Below are 23,173 nucleotides of genomic sequence, written 5' to 3' on the forward strand. Positions count from 1 at the left end.
GAACCTGAAAAAAGTATATTTTAAATTATTGTTGAATAAAGCCTTTACCATTAAGTAAAGAAAGTCATAAACCCATTGACTACTCTTTTAATTTCAGACTTAATTTATATTAATTTAAGCAACTTTTAAAATCTGTCTATCCCAATTTTCAATATTCACATGTTTTTTAAATTAATTTCAGTATTTATTTTTTTATATTTTCTCAAATATGTTACACATATAATCATTCAAGCTATTAAAAGGACTATTAGGTTAAACCCTTGTGAGTTGCAAAAATAATTTCAGATTACTTTCATAAACATTATATGGCAAATGGGTTGAAATTAGAGTAACAGGTTTGAATGGATTTCATTACATTTGATTGTAGATTATAACATAAAATGTGACAAATAAATACCCAGGTCCACTAGAATGTTGTTTAATAAAATATTCATATTCTTTCGAAGAAGGATCAACAGGATGAATAGGAAGGATAAAACATATTCAATGGACAAACAAAAAATAGTAATGTTACAGTAGGCCGACAACATAGCATTTAAATTAATAAGCATATCAAAAATAGTTGCCACTGGGTCTTCTTCACCTCTTGGATGATCCCTGGGCATATGGTGTGGTCGTACACCAGGGCACACCATTTCCCCAAAACCTCTGGAATGTGCCACTGCACTTCTTCTGGAGTGCTGTGCATGGGTTCTTCTGTGTGGTCATCTGTGGGATAAAAGGGTTCTGGTGTAAATTTTACTATAGATAATACATTGTCTCCTTTGTGTGACCTGAAGGAGATACAACCCTGTTACTGCAGTGCAATTGCTTGAATTATAGTAACAGGGTGGCAAGTAACAGGGTTGTAAATTGATGGTAATGTAAGCTTTTTCTCAGAGTAAATGCTAGCTGTGGAATGTAGCATTACTGTGAAGGACAAACTTAGTTATATAAATAAAATCAGAAAACTTTCAAATGTATTTATCTTATTCTGATAATATGAGTAACAGGGTTGTGTTGGTTAGAGAGAGGACTTACCTTTGGTCTACCCATGATGTTAGCAAGTTACTTGATGTCATTTCCTCTGTGTCATGTGATTCACAGTTTTTTCTCTTCCTCTGCCAGGCTAAATAGGTTTTGGTAACAGGGCTGCGTGCATGTTATGGGACCCAACTTCAGTGCTTAATTGATATAAGTAAAAAAAATATTTTTTCAGATGAACAACTAGAATGGCACAAACACCCTGCTTGAGCTATGCACGTGCAGGTGTAGTAACCAGTACAATAACATTAAATTCAAGATAATTATTTTCTAATCTTTCCACTCCACAAGCTTTGCAACCTTGAAGGCCCTAGCTGTGGCTGTGGCCGTTCTCTTTAGCCTAGATGTATGCAAACTCAAAAGCAGTGTTACATAGGCCTAGGTAAAAGATGGACCAAATTCAAAATTTTTGTCCATGAGCATTGAAAACTTACACATTTACAATGTAATGTCTATTTATTCAAATAGTGTTTTACTATGGCATGCGTTTAATACACATTGTATGCAATAAAGGTAATAAAATGGAACAATGCCATTTATTTATAAACTGTCACAGGGCTGTGACAAGGCGATCTGCCATTTTAACTGCTATTGCTCAGACTATTAGCAAACTAGAATCAAAACTGTTAGAACGCAAGCAAGGAATATTGTAATTTTTTTTGCATGTTTTGGATTTACAAAATGTTTATTATTTTCTAGGATATTTTATTTTTTGACAGGGCCTGACCGTTTAGCTCATCCTCCTTTAAAGAAACAAGCTTAAAATCATACAATTTAAAGAAAGACAGAACTCACCTTTAATCGTGTCAGCTATCAACTCAATCACATTATGTCACTTCTCCTGAGTCATAAACTCAAAGGCATATTGCACATTTTCTTATATAATGTTTTATGTAAATGTGACAGAATTTGTAAAATACAATTTATTTTTAGAATGTATGTAAAATATCATGTTTTAACAACTTAAATGTGTTATTAATGTGTTTTTTTCATAAATAACTGTTTTTAGCATAACAACTATGAAAGATCCAATTCCAATATGGACAGGCCATTTTTCAGGATTTGCAATTTTCAAAAGTGTTTTTAATAAAGAAAGAAACATCTGAGAATTTAATGAATGATATATTCCTTTACAAAGCAACTCACAGAAATAATCTAAACAGTTTTAGACATTTTTGGTTTATACAAGTTTTATTCACTGCAACAATGCTAGGACAGGTAATATACGTTTCTGTTCGAGTGTTGCATGTAACATGATGTTCAACATTTGTTTTTGTGGAATCACAAATAAGTTCACGTGCACAAGCATAGTGTTTTTGGTTCTTTATTCTGAACACTGCTGGATGTGATCTTTACAGAGTAACATACTGTAGCACAAATACAATTGCATCTCAAAATATATATATATTGTGGAAAAGTTTAAAGGTGACACCTTCATATATTCTAGATTAATTACACATAACTGGATTTTTTATTTCCATGAGCTGTAAGCCATAATCATCAAGATTGAAACAAAAAAGGCTTGAAATGTTTCAGTTCATATGTAATTAATCTAGAATATATGATGGTGTCACCATTATTTTATTATTATTATTATCGAGAAAAAAAAATGCTATTTTTTTTAGATGCACCTGTACTTTATAAACGCTGGGCAGTAGCTGTAGATGTGACTCACTGCTGCCATCTTTTGGATTATTTAAACGCTGCTCCGTTATAGCTCCCTTTCAGTCAAAATGTATCATAACAAGTATACAATTGACACATTTCTGATCATATTAATGAATTCATGATAGTCAAAAAAATCATAACAAAACAATCAAATCTGAAGACTAGAAGCATATTAGGTAAAAAAAAATTAGCAGATCAGGTTTTGCTTCCTCTCAATAACAACATTGCCAAAACTTGTTTGTTCCAGTGATTTCCAGTTTATCACATTTCCTGGAGTGTATATCCCATCCTCCATATAGCTTTGAATCTCACAAGGGGAAAGCACTGTGTCCCACATGTGGACATCAGTCTCATGTCCATAAAAGGAATCAAACGTGTCAAACCCTCCACCATATGTATCTTGGTCCTGACCTAAAATAATGATTGCAGTGCCAGAGATGGAGCCACCAGCGTGGAGAGCTTTTTTTGCACTTGGCTTTCCATTTACCCACAGTTGAGTAATTCCTGTACCAGCATTCCACGTCCCACAAACGGAGTTCCACTCATTCATTTTGTCCGGCAACCCTGTGAAAACAATACCTCTGTCTCCAATGTACACCCTGTACTTTCCCCCATCACCCCTGAATATAACAAAACCATCAGCATGTGAAGGTGTGGCCAATGAGAAAATGGCCTGCTCCTTCGTACGGTAGTCGGTGAAGAATCGAATACAGACCGTCACAGCAAAGTAGATTTTGTTCATGTTAGGGGTGATCTTAACGTAGGCAGTATTTGACTCTACTGGGAAAATGATTTCCATTCCTGACATATCTGTAACAGTAGGAATAAAAAAAGATATTCAAGTTGTACAAGAAGGAAATATTTTAAGCAATTTTCTTAATAGTTTGTGAAAGTTAACAAACCTTTAAAAATAATTGGCTGAACAACTAAAGCACTACAAAGCAGTAAGAGTGGTTTAAGTGATATTTGCTCGTCAATAGCCCTCTGACTGAAGGTCCTATGATGATAAGAGAGATTAATCAGTAGAAGGTATAGGTCATGGTCCAATGTTCGATTTCTCTGTTCCCTTCATTGTCAAAAAGTTACTTTATGGTGGTTTCAAACTGGGACTTTTATGCCTTCTCTCATTTATTAATTATGACAATTCATTTTTTCAATCCTCCATTTAAATGATCAGAATGTAGTTTTTTTTTTCAATATGAAATCCTTCCTTTTAATTTTGTACAACCTGCAGATATTTTAATAGATTCCAGTCCACATGACATACACTACCATTCAACAGTTTGGGATCACTTAGAAATGTCGTTGTTTTCCATGAAAACATACATGAAATAAGTATGAATAGGAAATACAGCAAAATGAATAGTAAATATAGTCATTGACAAGGTTAGAAATAATGATTTATAATTTAATAATAAACTTGGATTAGCCAATGCCAATGGGACACACGAGTGATGGTTGCTGATAATGGGCCTCTGTACACCCATGTAGATATTCCATTGAAAATCTGCTGTTTCCAGCTACAACAGTCATTTCCAACATAAGCAATGTCTACTACACTGTATTTCTGATACATTTTATGTTATTTTAATGGACAAAAAATTTATTTTCTTTCAGAAACAAGGACATTTCTAAGTGACCCCAAACCAATGAACAGCAAAATACACATTTATTCATTTGTGGGTGTCACGATTCCCGGGACTCAGGACAGAGGTAGGATCCAGAAGCAGATACAGACACCGGGGTAAAAGGACAATGATGATGGTTATTGTAGTAGTCTGAGATGATAGTGGATAGCAGTGGTACAAGTCCGGGAGGCAAGAATGGTCAGAAGGTCAGGCAGGATTTGGTCAACAGAGCGGGGAGTCAGTCCAGGCGAAGTTCATTAACGGGAAGGCAGGAAGGTGGTTGGGAGGGAGGTACAGGACGGGTCTCGGAACAAGGGGCTGGAAACGAACGGGGGGAAAAACACGGTGAGCAGAATATAACAAAAATAGGATACTCGGGAAATAGGATAGCTTGCTTAATTAGGTAGAGAACACTGTAATAATTACGTGGCTGTACAATAATCCGGCAGGGACTGAAAGCAGAACTCTCCTATTTATAGGGAGAGTGGCAATCAGCCCCCCAGGTGTGTAGACTGGTGCAGGTGCTCAGGATCAGTGGTGATTATGGGTGCCTTCGTGGAGTGCTGGGAACAAGGAGACTGGTACTTGGGAAGATGTAATGACAGACACAGTTCAGGAGGGCTGAGTCCTGACAGTGGGCCCTTTCTTGTCAAAAGTACACCTATAGGAATTGCCATGTAACAAATTTAGAATGTATGTATCATGTCATTGTGTTACTTAATAAGGATCAAGGTCAAAGTCACTACATGCACAAGCTAGAATTAAGCAAATGAGAGCAATTGACCCCTCCTATATGAATGCAGAGCTAAAATCCCCAAATCATAAATATGATGGTAATCCGGAGCATTGTCGTGGTTTCCTTCTCCAATGTAAATTATACTTTGGAGATCAGCCACGACCACGATAATCACTGTCTTAACTGGGTGTGTTATGCGCCTTAGGCAGGGAATGAATATGGCCTCAGAGTATACACGTTCTAGGCAGTATGTTCCAGACGTCGTTCTGGACGGTGGCGGCGTCCAGTGGCTGGAATGAGCCAGCTCTATGGACCACTATTTGCAGGGGACTGTGAACTGAGGTCCAGATAGAGCTGGCGTGCATAAGCGCTTCCATGTCGCTGGACATCTACATCGCCCAGGCCATAGCCATCGATGGGCAGCTCCGTGACCGTTTGGCGCACCATGTCTTTCCTTCCTCCTCTCGGAAGGAGCCGGAACCTGAGCCCATGGAATACACAGGCATTTTTGCCTGTTTTATTAAAAGAAGACAAACAGTTAATTCACCATTTTGTTGATTTCCTTTTCACGCTTCATTCACACCTCACAGGTCTAAACTTTTGGCACGGCATAACAGCATGTGAAGACCATCAGCAGCCATAGAAGTCGTTCCATTTTGTATCTTCAGCTGGGGTTGAAAGACAGTGAATCCAAAACCAGTCACAGTTATTTGGAGTTCCCTATTTTTTCATGTGGTGGTGACAAACCTCTGCAGGTAATATAAAAAAAATGTGTCAAGAAATCAGAGAAATTCACCTTATCCACAAATCCAACAAATCTGTCTTGATCTTATAACAAGGCATGTCTAGCCATTGTTTTGTGTGGGATTGTGCAAGATCCAAAATAATGTAGAATCTTATAAAATTACAATATGCTTTTGGAAGCTGCAAAGTTTCACACACACTGGAAGAAACCACTGTTTTTTTAAGAAAGTGTTAATTTTGGCACCTTTTTTATTTAGTCTAGTCTTTGTCAATTGGACTGAAAGATGTCATTGGAATAATAACTTAGTTTGGTAATTGTCAAAATGACAAAAAAAGTGAGACATTTTAGTAAATGAAATGTTCTTAAATGTAGTCGAATCAAATGTATTGCCTCATTATCATGTATTCCTCCAAACAAATTAACATGTCTAAACACTCAAAAAGTAATAAGAGCAACATTCACCTATAACAACATTACAAACATCCTAATACATTATCTTACTTAAAAAAGAAGTCTCTTTCTTGAGATTTGTTCTGAAGTGATCAGCTTGGTTGAATATCCAAAATGAGTCACCTAGGTATGAGTCCATTGTCCCTTCAGTATTTATGTGGCAAAGGGATAAGATGCCCCTCCCTTTTTTGAGTTAACAAATTACAAAGAGAGATACATTTCTTTGATCTTTGGACAAGGTTGTTTGATCACAATAAGAGTGACACTTATGGAGCGTAAATGTTTGTCATGACCAACATTTAGGGATAATCCAATAGCAATAATAATTTTAAAAACACCTGAATGCTAAAAACCTGTTTGAAATTAGTAACTATTTTCTGTTGTAAAGTAATGATCCTTTGGCTTCATTGGTACATATACAGCTCCAGAAAAATGTTTGACCAATGTCCCCTTTTCTTTCCTTTCCTATTTTTGGGTGAGGAACAGAAGTGTTAATATTAAGAGACCACTGCAAATTGAACTTTTTTGGAAAGGAAAGAAAAAGGTGCAGTGGTCTCTTAATTTGTATATTCTGTATATTCTATTAGGGGAAAGTGGGGTGAGTTGTGCCAGTTTTTACTCAAAGTGACTTTAAAGTGAGGCCATGTACGGGGTAAGTTGTGCCTTTGGGGGAATACGTTGAGGTAAATTGTGCCAGTGATTTCTGAAGTAAAACAGAACATTTTAATGTTATGAACTGTAATGCTATATGAAAGCAAGACAAATTCAATACAAAATGTATCTGTGTGTATCTGTATGTAAATGTCAATTCTGCTACTCAGGGCAGAAGACCCTATAAAGATGTGCCCTCTTTCCTTCCCTGGCTGCCTCTTGTGTGTGTGTGTGTGTGTGTGTGAGAGAGAGAGAGATCCTATGATTGATGATTACCTGTCCATCACTTTAGAGAGGTTATCAAAGAACACGTTGTGTCTATTAAAGGCAGTAGCTCTTCCAAGAGAGGTTGCTTCAGGAGTGCGGCTTTGACAAGTGGTGGTGTGCTTTAAAGGCTGTGAACCAATCAGGTCCTAGAAAAGGTTAATAGTTTATTAGCATAAAGGGTATCTCTTTATTTATCCCTTATTGAACCATTTCAGTTTAGATTCAGATTTTACATGAGGTCAAGTTATATGCTCTAAATAAGTACCCAGTTTTGCTTCTCTGTAGGATGTGCATGGTGATAACTGATAATGAGCATTTCCTGGGAAAATAATTATCAATGTTCCCTATAACTTTTCCTTAATAAATGCACACTTAACCTAACCTGCTTTCTTTTCTCTGATCCAGTTGGCGGGGATATCAATGCCATTTCTTCATGCATACTCAAAAGCCAGCTCACAGCATTTCATGGCACGTATGCCGTGAAACATTGCTGCTAGTGCCTTTATATGGTCTGACAGCTCTGTCTCCATGTATTCTTTGAAGACTTGGTTGGCAAGTTCTGTTCTCTTATACCCTGTCATTGTTGCTATCTTTTTCTTCTCCATGAATCTTTGCAGGGTCATCCTGCAGATCTTCATCTCCCTTGCCACCTGACGTATGCTCTTTCCCTGTTGCACCACTTTCACTGCTCTGTCCAACTCCACAAGAAGAGTTGAAGCCCTGTCTGTTTTCCATTTATAAGTGCATGGCATGATGGATTTTGGTCTAAATTTAAAATGTCACATAGTTTAAATGCTAGAATGTAAGAGAACAATTACAAATTAATAATATGTTGAATATAATCATATAAGTACTAAAGCACTAAAACATGTGAAATGTTTTCAAACTTGTCTATAATTGTTCAGACACTACAATCAAAAACCTTAATCATGGAAAAAATAAAAGTTTTTCTTTAGCTAAAATGTGCTTACCTCTCATGCCATGTGTCTCTCTTCTTTGGAGGATGAGTACAATGGATGGCTTTTCAAAATGATGTGGTCACATGACAAATTTCTTCTATGATTTTCCAGAAACAAGGGGTGGATCTACTTCCCCCCTGGCACAAATCACCCCACTCTCCCCTACCCCTCAAATCAGCCTATTTCCTGCCACTTGCACCTTGAACTGCAGTTCTAAGTTGAAATCATTAAAACATGAACATGTATCATTTGCTTTGCTCGTACACATACTGTATTTAACTGATGTATGTTTTAAAAATACAGAGCCATAATCCTGTAAAATCTAATCAACTAATCAATCTATAATTTCCACCATAAATATACTAAAATATATATTTAAAGCTAATGGAGTAAAATAAAAAATTTATTATAACCAATGTTATCTTCTTTTTGGGGTCCTGTCAAGTTTCAATTTCATTTCTGATTAGTGGTGGATTCTGGAATCAAGTTCAAAATTGGTGTTGGGTCATGGTACAGTATTTCTACTGAGATAGATATACAGAATATACTGATTGGTGATTTAAAAAACATGGTCAACCATCATGGAAAATATGGTTATTCTTTTGTGTAAAACATTAATCTTTAAGGCTACATTAGAAGAGATGGTACAACTGGAAAGGTTCAAATATTTACGAAAGCATCACAGCAAGACAGCATAGGAAAGATGGTTAAATCTCTGGAATTATCACATGGGGCTTTGTTAGGTTTGGGCAAGATGCTGAACATTTATAGATAAGGTGTTTGTGTGTGTGTGTGTGTGTGTGTGTGTGCGTGCACGTACACACACGCACACACACATGTGCACTACTATTCAAAAGTTTCAGGTCACTTAGAAATGTCCTTGTTTTTGAAAGAAAAGCAAATATTCTGTATAATAAAATAACATCAAATTGGACAGAAATGCATTTTAAACATTGCTAATGTAAATTACTATTGTAGCTGGAAACAGCTGATTTTCAATGGAATATCTACATAGATGTACAGAGGCCCATTATCAGCAACCATCACTCTTGTGTTCCTATGGCACATTGTGTTTGCTAATCCAAGTTTATCATTTTAATAGGCTAAATGATCATTAAAAACCCTATTCACGATTATGTAACCACCGCTGAAAACTAAAGCTGGCCTTCTTTAGACTAGTTCAGTATCTTCAGCATCAGTGTTTGTGGGTTCGATTACATGCACAAAATGTCCAGAAACAAAGAATTTCTGAAACTTGTCAGTCTCTTATTGTTCTGAGAAATTAAGGCTATTCTGTCTGCGAAACTGCCAAGAAACAGCGGATCTCATAAAACAATGTGTATTACTCTGTTCACAGAATGGCAGAAACTGTCTCTAACTAGAATATAAAGAGTTGTAGGCCCCAGTGCACAACTGAGCAAGAAGACATACATTAGAGTGTCTAGTTTGAGAAACAGATTCCTCACAGGTCCTCAACTGGCAGCTTCATTAAAGGGATAGTTCATCCAAAATGTATTATTAAATTATTTCAAAGTCCACTTCCCAAGAGATATTCCAGATATTTTTTCAAACAATCCATTATTCACCTCTGTCCCTGTCTGTAAGTAGCGTTATTAGTATCGTCGACATTCATTAATGGAAATGGTTCGTACTACTACTGTAAAACTGCATTGCAAGCGGAAAACTACTCCAAAACACTTCAGTAATTGGTCGTGATAGCACAGAAATGTATTTTCTGGCCCTGGTTTGGATACCGCTAAGCCTTCCCTTCGGCTTAGCACACACAAGCTCTCTGCCACTCGTCCGACCGGCAACACAAACAACTTGTCACAGGAATGTTACCTAGGGGTTACATTACTCAGGAGATGATCTCTTGCACGTACAACATATGGCCAAAATTTTGTGGACACCCGACCATCAAACCGAAGACCAAGCACTGGCTCCAGGCCCCAGGTACACAGCCAGAGGGGGCACTAACCAAGGGGTTCCCTCCAGACTCGGCAGCTGGGACAACGCCCCCCGCGGGCCCTTCTCAGACCTCAACTTCAGTGAACAGCAGAAGGGTTTCACTGAAGCACACACCTGGAAGGGGGGCACCCCATGTGCCCTCTACATAGCTCTCCAAACAGGGTTAGGTTGACCCTCACTGCCTTTGGATGGGTGTGAAAAATCACTGCCCTCCCAAAGCTTCACTGCCCTCTCAAGGGTGGACAGCAGTAGTCAAGGAAACCCCTAATCCCACCACCCAGCACAGGAAACTCGCAACGGCAAGAGATGGAAAATTCCACTGGAGCCGGCTGAAGTAAAAGGGAGGACAAATGTCGGTACTGCACTCATTGGCTGATGCCGAGCGAGTACATTCAAATTCTCAGGCTGAACTGCACAAGTGCAAAAAGGGTAAACTAACAGGAGCAGTGGTCCACCTATGGGGCAGAGCTCCACGAAATAGAACTGAGCTCCAGCCGTTGGAAGGAGCACTGAGTTGGAGGATTGTGTATGAAGCCTGTGATCATGTTGTTCATATGCGCTGCCAACCGTTTGAATGAGTGATACAAAAGGACTTGTGATTTCATTCCCAATTCACTGATTAGCTAAAAAAAATGAATTGTTTGCAAACTCCACAACACTGTTCTGCATAAACAATACCAATAGCCTGCAATTAAATGTCCTTGCTAAAGTCCACTATTCACTGATTTTATTAAAAAGTACTTGGTTGAAAACATTTGCTGTTAGTAGTTAAGCTATTTAGTGACACAAAAGCTGGTTTTTATAGCTGTAATATCACCCTATATAAATACCCATTGTCCAAGTTGTCTCTATTTCATATTAAACAAGCATTTACTTCACTGATTTGAAAGAAAATTAGTGGTATAAGAAATATGTTTAAATCTCCTAATAGCCATTAATCCAATGATTTTTTATTTGAAGTAAATAAATGCACAGTCCAGGAGATAGTAGTAAAAGTAGCTTAAAGACATCTTAGTGTTTAACCTGTGTCGTCATCATGTGCTTCTTTTAGGGTGGCTCTCAAAGGTGACCAAGGGTCTCGGCTTCATTATTCCATTAATGATGACATGTATTGTTGTTACGTAAGATACCATTCATTTTTAGAATTAAAGTAAATAATAAAGTCAATAAAGTCAATTAATTTCTTACAGCTAAAATGATTTGTTGTTTATCCTGTGCTGTCATGGTGTTTCTTTTAAGGTGTCTCTCAAAAGTGATGCAACCCAGTGTACTCGATGGACCAGAGTCAGAGAGGGAGAAATATTCACAGAGATATGCGGGTAGAATTACCACTACATGAATTAAACCAACAGCTCTTTACACTTGACTGTTTGCTACACTTTTCCTCCGACTGTAAAAAAAAAAAGAAAAAAAAGAAGAGAGCTTTATCCTGGATGAGTTGGGGCCACTGAAACTCTTGCATATTCCAAAGGATCTATATAGTTGTTTCCCCATTGTGGAGAAATGCCTGGTCCAGTCTGCTCCAAACCTATTGTCTCAGGTTCTGTCTACCAGTGTCTCCATTGTGGAGAAAGGCCTGGTCCAGTCTGCTCCAAAGCTAGTGTCTCAGGTTCTGTCTACAAGTGTCTCCATTGTGGAGAATGACCTGATCCTGTTAGGGGAGCTACCACTAGTGGACCCAAGCGCACAACACCAGACACAAGCAACTGAACTCAAGGGCGTTTAATGAAGGGGTTGGGGGTAGAAGGACAGAGGCAAGGCCGGAGGGGTAAGGGCTGGGCTGGTAGGCGGGGTAGGCTGGCAGGCAGGCAGGCGGACTAGGTTGTAGGCAGGATATGGTGGATCTTTGACCAGAGGAAAACACGGTTAGGACAGCAAGGAAGAGCAACTCAAAAAGGTTTACTCTGAATAAAGACAGAGCGGCCGCAAACATTACTAACAGGAAATGAACAACAACGATCTAGCGATGAGTGGATGGGAAACCAGGGTATTTAACAGCAAGCTGAGTAGGAGATGAACCACAGGTGTGGATTCTAGAGGTGGAGTAGTGGAGCTGTAGTGCAAACCAGGAACCAGATCGCAGGAGCCCGGTGCCCAAACACACACAGACACTAAGAGGAGGTGGTTGTGGAAGGCATGACAGATCCAGTCTGCTCCAAATCTTGTATATCAGGTTCTGTCTACAAGTGTCTCCATTGTGAAGAAAGGCCTAGTCCAGTCTGCTCCATACCTTGTGTCTCAGGTTCTGTCTACAAGTGTCTCCATTGTGGCGAATAACCTGATCCAGTCTGCACCAAACCTAATGTCATCATATCCTCAACTACCACTCCTAAGCAGAAGAAGAACCAGCGTGGATTATTCTCAACTCCTTGGAAAGCACTCAGGGGGAAGAAGCAGAAAACTGTAAGTGTACTTCTACTGTCATACTATGACATTACTTACTTATATTACTTATAAACTATTGGATACAAATATACAGTTGTAATGTCTCTTTTTAAGAGTATGTTCTCTACTATCTCCTTTTTTTCTCAAGTGGTTACCAAGGAGGACATTTAGGTGGTTGACTTATTTCTGAAGAAACCCAGAAATATTCAGTTTTTCAAATTATCTTCATCCTTCTCTCATTTCAACCTCCCCCAAGTCCCCCACCCCAATTTCAACCCCACTTGCCCCCCATCTCATACCCACCCATTTATATTGTCAGTAAACTATTTTTTATTTAATTGTGTTTTGAATCAATATTGAAACCACAATATAAAAAAAGGTTGCATTCATGGTCACTATAAAATTGAATTGTAGCTATGGAAGAGAGCTTCTGGGTAAATAATATACACAAAACATTTATTTTAGTTTCTACTTTTGCTTGTCCGTTTTTAATATCATATCTGAAATTATCACCAAGCCTGAAAGCAGGCTTGTTGAAATAATCTGATTTAGTTTCACATACAGTGGATATATATGGCACAACAGAGACATTACCAAGAACTAGACGTTCCTCCAAAATTTATGAAAAGACAAGAAGAAAACTGGTCAGGGAGGCTTCCAAGAGGCCTACAGCAACATTAAAGGAACTGCAGGAATTTCTGGCAAGTACTGGCTGTGTGCTACATGTGACAACAATCTCCCGTATACTGGCTGAAATTTGCAAAAACAAACATCAAATTCCCCAAAAGCACATGGGAAAATGTGTTATGGTCTAATAAAACCAAGGTTGAACTATTTGGCCATAATTCCAAAAGGTAAGTTTGGCTCAAAACCACACTGCACATCACCCAAAGAACACCATACACAAAGTGAAGCATGGTGGTGGCAGCATCATGCTTTGGGGCTGTTTTTCTTCAGCAGGAACCAGGGCCTTATTCAGGGTGGAGTGAATTATGAACAGTTCCAAATACCAGGCAATTTTGGCACAAAACCTTCAGGCGTCCGTTAGACAGCTGAAGATGAAGAGGAAGTTCACTTTTCAGCACGACAACAACCCAAAGCACACATCCAAATCCACAAAAGCATGGCTTCACCAGAAGAAGATTAACATTTTGGAATGGCCCAGCCAGAGCCCAGACCGGAATCCAATTGAACATCTATGAGGTGATCTGAAGAGTGCTGTGCACAGGAGATGTCCTCGCAATCTGACAGATTTGGAGCACTTTTGCAAAGAAGAGTGGGCAAATATTGCAACGTCAAGATGTGCCAGGCTAAAAGACTCCTACCCAAAAAGACTGACTGCTGTCAGTCAAAAGGTGCTTCAACAAAGTATTAGTTTAAGGGTATGCACACTTATTCAGCTAGGTTATTGTGAGTTTTTTTATTTTATTTTTACCCCTCAAAGATTTCCGTTTGTTTTCAATTTAATTGTTCCCGTTATAGGTCACATTAAAGGTGGAAAAAAGTTCTGACATGATTAATCTTTGTCTCATTCTTTTACATCACAAGAACCTGGCATTTTAACAGGGGTGTGTATACTTTTTATATCCACTGTAGGTTATGTTCATATTTTGTCTATCACAGCCAAGAATAATACTACGGATGCAAATGTTTTTTAATGGTTGTTGATCTGAAGGTTGAACAAAGCTTGCTTTGATGTTTCAACCCATTCTGGTCTATGCAAAATGCTCGATTGGGCTGAGGCATGCATTGGTGTAACAATACCAGATAATTAATGTCATCTTCTGATCACATGCTTTTTCCAAAGCCTCTTGTAAAATGCAGGCTTCTAAAGTTGTTTGATGCCTGACACTTTCAAACAACGACCTCTACTGGTTACCTTATATAATAATTGAGTTAAAACACATTCTAACTCAAGAAATGGCACAGCCGGTTGAGTCGCAGACTTACCCTAATGTTCAAAAGTTTGGGGTGACTTATGTATTTGTTTATGAAAGAAAAGCTCATTTGTTCATTAAAACAACATCAAACTGATACATGTCCAGCGTGTCCTAGGTCTTCCCCGGGGTCTCCTCCCGGTGGGACGGGACCGGAACACCTTTCCTGGAAGGCGTTCCGGAGGCATCCGAAACAGATGCCCAAGCCACCTCAGCTGACCCCTCTCGATGTGGAGGAGCAGCGGCTCTACTCCGAGCTCCTCCCGGGTGACCGAGCTTCTCACCCTATCTCTAAGGGAACGCCCAGCCACCCTGCGGAGAAAGCTCATTTCGGCCGCCTGTATCCGGGATCTTGTCCTTTCGGTCATGACCCAAAGCTCATGACCATAGGTGAGAGTAGGAACGTAGATTGACCGGTAAATCGAGAGCTTCGCCTTGCGGCTCAGCTCTTTCTTCACCACGACAGACCGATACATCGACCGCATTACTGCAGAAGCTGCACCGATCCGTCTGTCAATCTCCCGTTCCATCCTTCCCTCACTCGTGAACAAGACCCCTAGATACTTAAACTCCTCCACTTGAGGCAGGCACTCTCCACCAACCTGAAGTGAGCAAGCCACCCTTTTCCGACTGAGGACCATGGCCTCAGATTTGGAGGTACTGATTCTCATCCCCACCGCTTCACACTCGGCTGCAAACCGTCCCAGCGCATGCTGAAGGTCCTGGTTTGAAGAGGCCAACACGACAACATCATCCGCAAAGAGCAGAGACGAAATCGTGTGGTCCCCAAACCTGACACCTAGAAATTCTGTCCATAAAAATTATGAACAGAACCGGTGACAAAGGGCAGCCCTGCCGGAGTCCAACATGCACTGGGAACAAGTCTGACTTACTGCCGGCAATGCGGACCAAGCTCCTGCTTCGGTCGTACAGGGACCTGACAGCCCTTAGCAAAGGACCCAGGACCCCATATTCCCGAAGCACTCTCCACAGGATGCCGCGAGGGACACAGTCGAATGCCTTCTCCAAATCCACAAAACACATGTGGATTGGTTGGGCAAACTCCCATGAACCCTCCAACACCCCGTAGAGGGTATAGAGCTGGTCCAGTGTTCCACGGCCCGGACGAAAACCAGACTGTTCCTCCTGAATCCGAGGTTCTACTATCGGCCGTATTCTCCTCTCCAGAACCCTGGCATAGACTTTCCCGGGAAGGCTGAGAAGTGTGATCCCCCTGTAGTTGGAACACATCCTCCGGTCCCCCTTCTTAAAAAGAGGGACCACCACCCCGGTCTGCCATCCCAAAGGCACTGTCCCCGACCGCCACGCGATGTTGCACAGGCGTGTCAACCAAGACAGCCCCACAACATCCAGAGACTTGAGGTACTCAGGGCGGATCTCATCCACCCCCGGTGCCTTGCCACCGAGGAGTTTCTTGACCACCTCAGTGACTTCAGCCCGGGTGATGGACGAGTCCACCTCTGAGCCCTCATCCTCTGCTTCCTCAATGGAAGATGTGACGGCGGGATTGAGGAGATCCTCGAAGTACTCCTTCCACCGCCCGACGACATCCCCAGTTGAGGTCAACAGCTGGCCACCTCTACTGTAAACAGCGTTGGTAGGGCACTGTTTCCCTCTCCTGAGGCGCCGGACGGTTTGCCAGAATCTCTTCGAGGCCAGCCGATAGTCCTTCTCCATGGCCTCACCGAACTCCTCCCAGGCCCGAGTTTTTGCCTCCACAACCACCCGGGCTGCAGTCCGCTTGGCCTGTCGGTACCCGTCAGCTGCCTCAGGAGTCCCACAAGCCAACCAGGCCTGATAGGACTCCTTCTTCAGCTTGACGGCATCCCTTACTTCCGGTGTCCACCACCGGGTTCGGGGATTGCCGCCTCGACAGGCACCGGAGACCTTACGTCCACAGCTCCGAACGGCCGCTTCGACAATGGCGGTGGAGAACATGGTCCACTCGGACTCAATATCTCCAGCCTCCCTCGGGATCCAGTCGAAGCTCTGTCTGAGGTGGGAGTTAAAGATCTCTCTGACAGGAGACTCGGCCAGACGTTCCCAGCAGACCCTTACAGTACGCTTGGGCCTGCCGAGTCTGTCCAGCTTCCTCCCCCGCCATCGGATCCAGCTCACCACCAGGTGGTGATCAGTTGACAGCTCCGCCCCTCTCTTCACCCGAGTGTCCAAGACATACGGCCGCAGGTCAGATGAAACGACAACAAAGTCGATCATCGACCTGCGGCCTTATGCTTGAACATGGTGTTCGTAATGGACAAACTGTGACTAGCACAGAATTCCAATAACTGAACACCGCTCGGGTTCAGATCAGGGGGGCCATTCCTCCCAATCACACCCCTCCAGGTGTCACTGTCGTTGCCCACGTGGGCGTTGAAGTCCCCCAGTAGAACGATAGAGTCCCCAGTCTGAGCACTTTCCAGCACCCCTCCCAGAGACTCCAAGAAGGTCGGGTACTCTCCACTGCCGTTCGGCCCGTAGGCACAAACAACAGTGAGAGACCTATTCCCAACCCGTAGGTGCAGGGAAACAACCCTCTCGTTCACCGGGGTAAACTCCAGCACATGGCGGCAGAGCTGGGGAGCTATAAGCAAACCCACACCAGCCCGCCGCCTCTCACCATGGGCAACTCCAGAGTGGTGAAGAGTCCATCCTCTCTCAAGGAGTGTGGTTCCAGAGCCCAAGCCGTGCGTAGAGGTGATTCCGACTACCTCCAGTCGGAACCTCTCAACCTCACGCACTATCTCAGGCTCCTTCCCCTCCAGCGAGGTGACGTTCCACGTCCCTAGAGCTAGTTTCCGTGTCCAGGGATCGGGTTGCCTAGGCCCCTGCCTTCGACTGCCGCCCGATCCTGTACGCACCGACCCCTTATGGTCCCTCCTGTGGGTGGTGAGCCCACGGGAAGGCGGCCCCACGTCGCTCCTTCGGGCTATGCCCGGCCGGGCCCCATGGGGAAAGGCCCGGCCACCAGGCGCTCGCGTGCGAGCCCCAACCCCGGGCCTGGCTCCAGGGTGGGGCCCCGGCTGCGCCATACCGGGCGACGTCACGGAACTCAAATAATTTTTCATCATTAAGGGGTGTTTTGAACCGCTCTTAGTCTGACCCGTCACTCTCAAAACAAGAAAATAATATTCTCTGGTCCGATGAAACCACCTTTTAACTCTGGAGTAAAACATGGGCCGCTCATCACCTGGCCAATACCATTCCTATGGTGAAGCATGGTGGTGGCAACATAATGCTATGGGGATGATTTTCAACAGCAAGGACTAGGAGACTAGTCAAGATGGAGAAAAAGATGAATGGAGCGAAGTAAAGACAGATCCTTGATGAAAATGACCCTAAGTGTAACAGATTTCACTCAGAAACGTCTTTGTAGCATTGTGTATTTTTTTTAAATGATCCACCCAGACAGAGATCCCAGTTGTTCTTATTTATTTAATCTGATGAAAGACGCAAAACATTTTTCATAACATGTCTTTGCTTTATCATTATCGGGTATTGTGTTGTAATACATGTAGAAAGTGGTTTGGCATTGTCTTGCTGAAATAAGCAAGGCCTTCCCTGAAAAAGACATAGTCTGGATGGCAGCATATGTTGCTCCAAAATCTGTATATATTGTTCAGGATTAATCAGTGCTCATGCCACAATGCACCCCCATTCCATCAGAGAAGCTGGATTTTGAACTTTGCACTGATAAGAAGCTGGTTGATCCCTCTCCTCTTTATTCCAGAAGATGCAACATCCATGATTCCCAAAAATAATTTACATTTTTGATTTTTCAGACCACAGGAGTTGTCCCCTTCATCTCAGTCCATCTTCAATGACCTTGGACACAGAGAAGGTGGCAGAAGTTTTGGACCTTGTTTATACACTCACCTAAAGGATTATTAGGAACACCATACTAATACTGTGTTTGACCCCCTTTCGCCTTCAGAACTGCCTTAATTCTATGTGGCATTGATTCAACAAGGCAGTTGATGGAGATTTGTGGGATGCACATCCAGGGCACGAAGCTCCCGTTCCACCACATCCCAAAGATGCTCTATTGGGTTGAGATCTGGTGAGTGTGGGGGCCATTTCAGTACAGTGAACTCATTGTCATGTTCAAGAAACCAATTTGAAATGATTCAAGCTTTGTGACATGGTGCATTATCCTGCTGGAAGTAGCCATCAGAGGATGGGTACATGGTGGTCATAAAGGGATGGACATGGTCAGAAACAATGCTCAGGTAGGCTGTGACTTTAAACGATGCCCAATTGGCACTAAGGGGCCTAAAGTGTCCCAAAAAAACATCCCCCACACCATTACACCACCACCACCAGTGGTAACAAGGCATGATGGATCCATGTTCTTATTCTGTTTACGCCAAATTCTGACTCTACCATCTGAATGTCTCAACAGAAATCGAAACTCATCAGAACTGTCCAATTTTGGTGAGCTTGTGCAAATTGTAGCCTCTTTTTCCTATTTGTAGTGGAGATGAGTGGTACCCTGTAGGGTCTTCTGCTGTTGTAGCCCATCCGCCTCAAGGTTGTGCGTGTTGTGGCTTCACAAATGCTTTGCTGCATACCTCGGTTGTAACGAGTGGTTATTTCAGTCAAAGTTGCTCTTCTATCAGCTTGAATCAGTCGGCCCATTCTCCTCTGACCTCTAGCATCAACAAGGCATTTTCGCCCACAGGACTGCTGCATACTGGATGTTTTTCCCATTTCACACCCTTCTTTGTAAACCCTAGAAATGGTTGTGTGTGAAAATCCCAGTAACTGAGTAGATAGTGAAATACTCAGACCGGCCCGTCTGACACCAACAACCATGCCACGTTCAAAATTGCTTAAATCACCTCTTTCCCATTCTGACATTCAGTTTGGAGTTCAGGAGATTGTCTTGACCAGGACCACATCCCTAAATGCATTGAAGCAACTGCCATGTGATTGGTTGATTAGATAATTGCATTAATGAGAAATTTTACAGGTGTTCCTAATAATCCTTTAGGTGAGTGAATATGGTTTCTACTTTGCATGGTAGAGTTTTAACTTGCGTTTGTGGATGCAGCAACATACTGTGTTCACAGATAATGGTTTTCAGGAGTGTTCCTGAGCCCATGCAGTGAATTCCACTACAGAATCATGTTGGTTTTTAATGCAGTGCCGTCTGAGGGCCCGAAGATCATAGCCATCCAATATCGGTTTTCGGCCTTGTCCCATGCATACAGAGATTTCTCCGGATTCTCTGAATCTTTTAATGATATTATGTACTGTTGATGATGAGATCCCCAAACTCTTTGCAATTTTACGTAGAGACATTTTATTCTCAAATTGTTGCACCATTTGCCTGAGTAGTCTTTCACAGAGTGGTGAACCCCTCCCCATCCTCATTTCTGACAGACCCATCCTCTCTGGAATGACCTTTAAATACCCATTCATGTTACTGACCTGTTAGCAATTGACCTAAGTAGTTGTGTGATATTCCACCAGGTTTAGTTTGTTAGCATTACACACATTTTCCAGTGTTTTGTTGCCTCTGTCCCAACTTTTTTGAAAGATGTAGTGGGCATTAAATTCAAAGTAGGCATATATTTTTCATAAAACAACAAATTGTCAGTTTCAACATGATATGTTGTCTTTGCATTATTTTCTATTGAATGTAGAGTTTAAATGATTGAACATCATTGCACTCTTTTTTATTTATATTTAAAGCAGCGTCTCAACCTTTTTGGAAACAGGGTTGTAGATTGAATAGAAAGTATCATAGAAACTTCCTTCAGAGATTAACATATTCTACAGTCAGCTGCACAACTTTTACAACCTTTAATCTGATGGAAATAGTACACATATTTTTTACACATTTTTAAACTTTGGAAAATGCTATTTATTTTTTCACAAAGTCTCGTTCTCATCTCATCTTCATCCGCTTATCCGGTATCGGGTCGCAGGGGCAGCAGCTCCAGCAGGAGACCCCAAACTTCCCTTTCACGTGCCACATTTGCCAGCTCTGACTGGGGGATCCCGAGGCGTTCCCAGGCCAGTGTCGAAATATAATCTCTCCACCTAGTCCTGGACCTACCCCGAAGTCTCCTCCTAGCTGGACGTGCCTGGAACACCTCCCTAGGGAGACGTCCTAGTGGCATCCTTACCAGATGCCTGAACCACCTCAACTGGCTCCTTTCGATGCAAAGAGTTGCTCTACTCAGAGTTCCTCACGGATGGCTGAGCTTCTCACCCTATCCCTAAGGGAGAAGCCAGCCACCCTTCTGAGAAAACCCATTTCAGCCGCTTGTACTTGCGATCTTGTCCTTTCGGTCATGACCCAGCCTTCATGACCATAGGTGAGGGTAGGAACGTAAATTGACAGGTATATCGAGAGCTTTGCCTTCCGACTCTTTTCATCACAACGGAGCGGTAAAGCGAATGCAATACCGCCCCCGCTGCTCCGATTCTCCGGCCAATCTCCCACTCCATTGTCCCCTAACTCGCGAACAACACCCTGAGATACTTTAACTCCTTTACTTGGGGTAACACCTCATTCCCTACCCGGAGGAGGCACTCCATCGGTTTACTGCTGAGAACCATGGACTCAGATTTAGAGGTGCTAATCCTCATCCCAACCGATTCGCACTTGGCTGCGAACCGGTCCAGTGAGTGCTGAAGGTCACAGACTGATGATGCCATCAGGACCACATCATCCGCAAAAAGCAGCGATGAGATCCCCAGCCCACCGAACTGCAACCCCTCCCCACCCTGACTACGCCTCGATATCCTGTCCATAAAAGTTACAAACAGGATTGGTGACAAAGCGCAGCCCTGGCGGAGGCCAACCCCCACCTGGAACGAGTCCGATTTACTACCGAGAACCCGAACACAGCTCTCACTTTGGACGTACAGGGATTGGATAGCCCTCAGAAGGGACCTCCTCACCCCATACTCCCGCAGCACCTCCCACAGTATCTCCTGGGGGACCCGGTCATACGCCTTCTTCAGATCCACAAAACACATGTAGACTGGATGGGAATATTCCCCGGCCCTCTCCAGGATCCTTGCAAGAGTAAAGAGCTGGACGGAATCTGCATTGTTCCTCTTCAATCTGAGGTTCGACTATCTTTCCAGTACCTTTGAGTAGACTTTCCCAGGGAGGCTGAGAAGTGTGATACCCCTGTAATTGGTACACACCCCCTGGTCCCCCTTTTTGAAAAGGGGAACCACCGCCCCGGTCTGCCACTTCTTAGGCACTTTCCCAGACTCCCACGCAATTTTGAAGAGGCGTGTCATCCAAGACATTCCCTCCACACCCAACTTTTACAACCTTTGATCAGATCAAAGGTTGTAAAAGTTGTCCTGGTTACTGGAGAATATTTTGAACTTGGAATGAAGTTTCTATGAAACTTTTTGTAAAAGTTATTGCAATAAAACTGTGTTTTTTCAAATCTGCCAAATTCTGAAGATTCTAGTTGTGATTTTTGGATCAAATCAAAAGTTCTAAAAGTTGTCCACCCTAGGGTACAATATTTTGAACTTGGAATGAAGTTCCTATGAAACTTTTCTAAAAAGTTATTGCGATATAATGGTAATTTTCAAAGTTTGAAAATGTGTATTAAATTTAAGTGTACTCTTTCGATCAATTTAAAGGTTGTAAAAGTTGTTCAGCTTACTAGGAAATATTTCGAACTTGGAATGAAGTTTCAATAAATCTTTTTAAAAAGTTTACTGCAATAAAACTGCGTTTGGCAAAGTTTGCGAAATTTCAAAGATTTGCGTTGTGATTTCTGGATCAAATCAAAAGTTGTAAAAGATGTCCGACCTAGGGAAGAATATCTTGAACTTGGAATGAAGTTTCTATGAAACTTTTTGTAAAAGTTATTGCAATAAAACGGTGTTTTTCCAAATGTGTGAAATTTTGAAGATTCTAGTTGTGATTTTTGCATCAAATCAAATGTTGTAAAACTTGTCCGTCATTCTGGACTCTACACTCTCCTTTGATCAGCATATTAAACAGACTGTAAAATCTTAATTCTTCCATCTCCGCAACATTGCCAAACTCAGACTTTACCTCTCCCGTTCGGCTGCTGAAACCCTATTACATGCGTTCATAACGTCCCCTCTTGACTACTCCAACTCCCTACTCACCGGCATCAATTCTACATACCTCTTTAAGCTCCAAATGGTTCAAAACTCTGCGGCCAGACTACTCACTCGCACCAAGTCCCGGTAGCATATCACCCCTCTTATCCGTGAGTTACACTGGCTTCTTATCTCCCAACGCATAAACTACAAGATCCTCCTGCTGAAATACAAAATAAAATATTCGAAGCTCAAAGTGAAGTCCCTTGTGAAGTGTAAGGTTGAAGGCAAGTTTCGGTGTAATTTCAAAATAGAAACGCTAGATGGAAACATTAGCACGTTTAACTCGTGTGCACCACATTCGACAGGGCATTTCAGTTCTGCTTAACTGAACAGTAATTTGACATCCTTCTCTTTTTTCCTTTTCTGTCTACTAAACGTAAAAGGTATTATGTCGATGTATATGGGGTTGGAATTAATGACCAGTTTTCCTACAATTTACGATAGCCTATTCGCTTACAAATAGCCTACATCTAATTCTTAGAAAATATTATTTTGTAATAGATATCTGTCATGCAAGATTGTTTGTGATGCTTATTGCTCTCCAAACAAAATACGTTTCACGTGTAAGCGTATCTTTGGCGGCATAAATACAAGATAAAATCCAGAACCTCCCACCA

At 41.9% G+C, this 23,173-nt stretch overlaps 1 long non-coding RNA gene across 1 annotated transcript; it reads right to left on the minus strand.

The window, feature by feature from the left end:
- Positions 1 to 4,881: 4,881 nt before the first annotated feature.
- On the minus strand, positions 4,882 to 22,754 carry LOC106024462. Its single transcript, XR_001198323.1, has 3 exons — positions 22,579 to 22,754; positions 5,603 to 5,804; positions 4,882 to 4,980 (listed from the first exon to the last, which is right to left on the minus strand). It is a non-coding gene; the product is annotated as an uncharacterized LOC106024462 (long non-coding RNA).
- Positions 22,755 to 23,173: the final 419 nt, after the last annotated feature.

The sequence above is a fragment of the Esox lucius genome, chromosome 9 (genome assembly GCF_011004845.1).
Source record: "Esox lucius isolate fEsoLuc1 chromosome 9, fEsoLuc1.pri, whole genome shotgun sequence".
NCBI classification, from domain to species: Eukaryota; Metazoa; Chordata; class Actinopteri; order Esociformes; family Esocidae; genus Esox; species Esox lucius.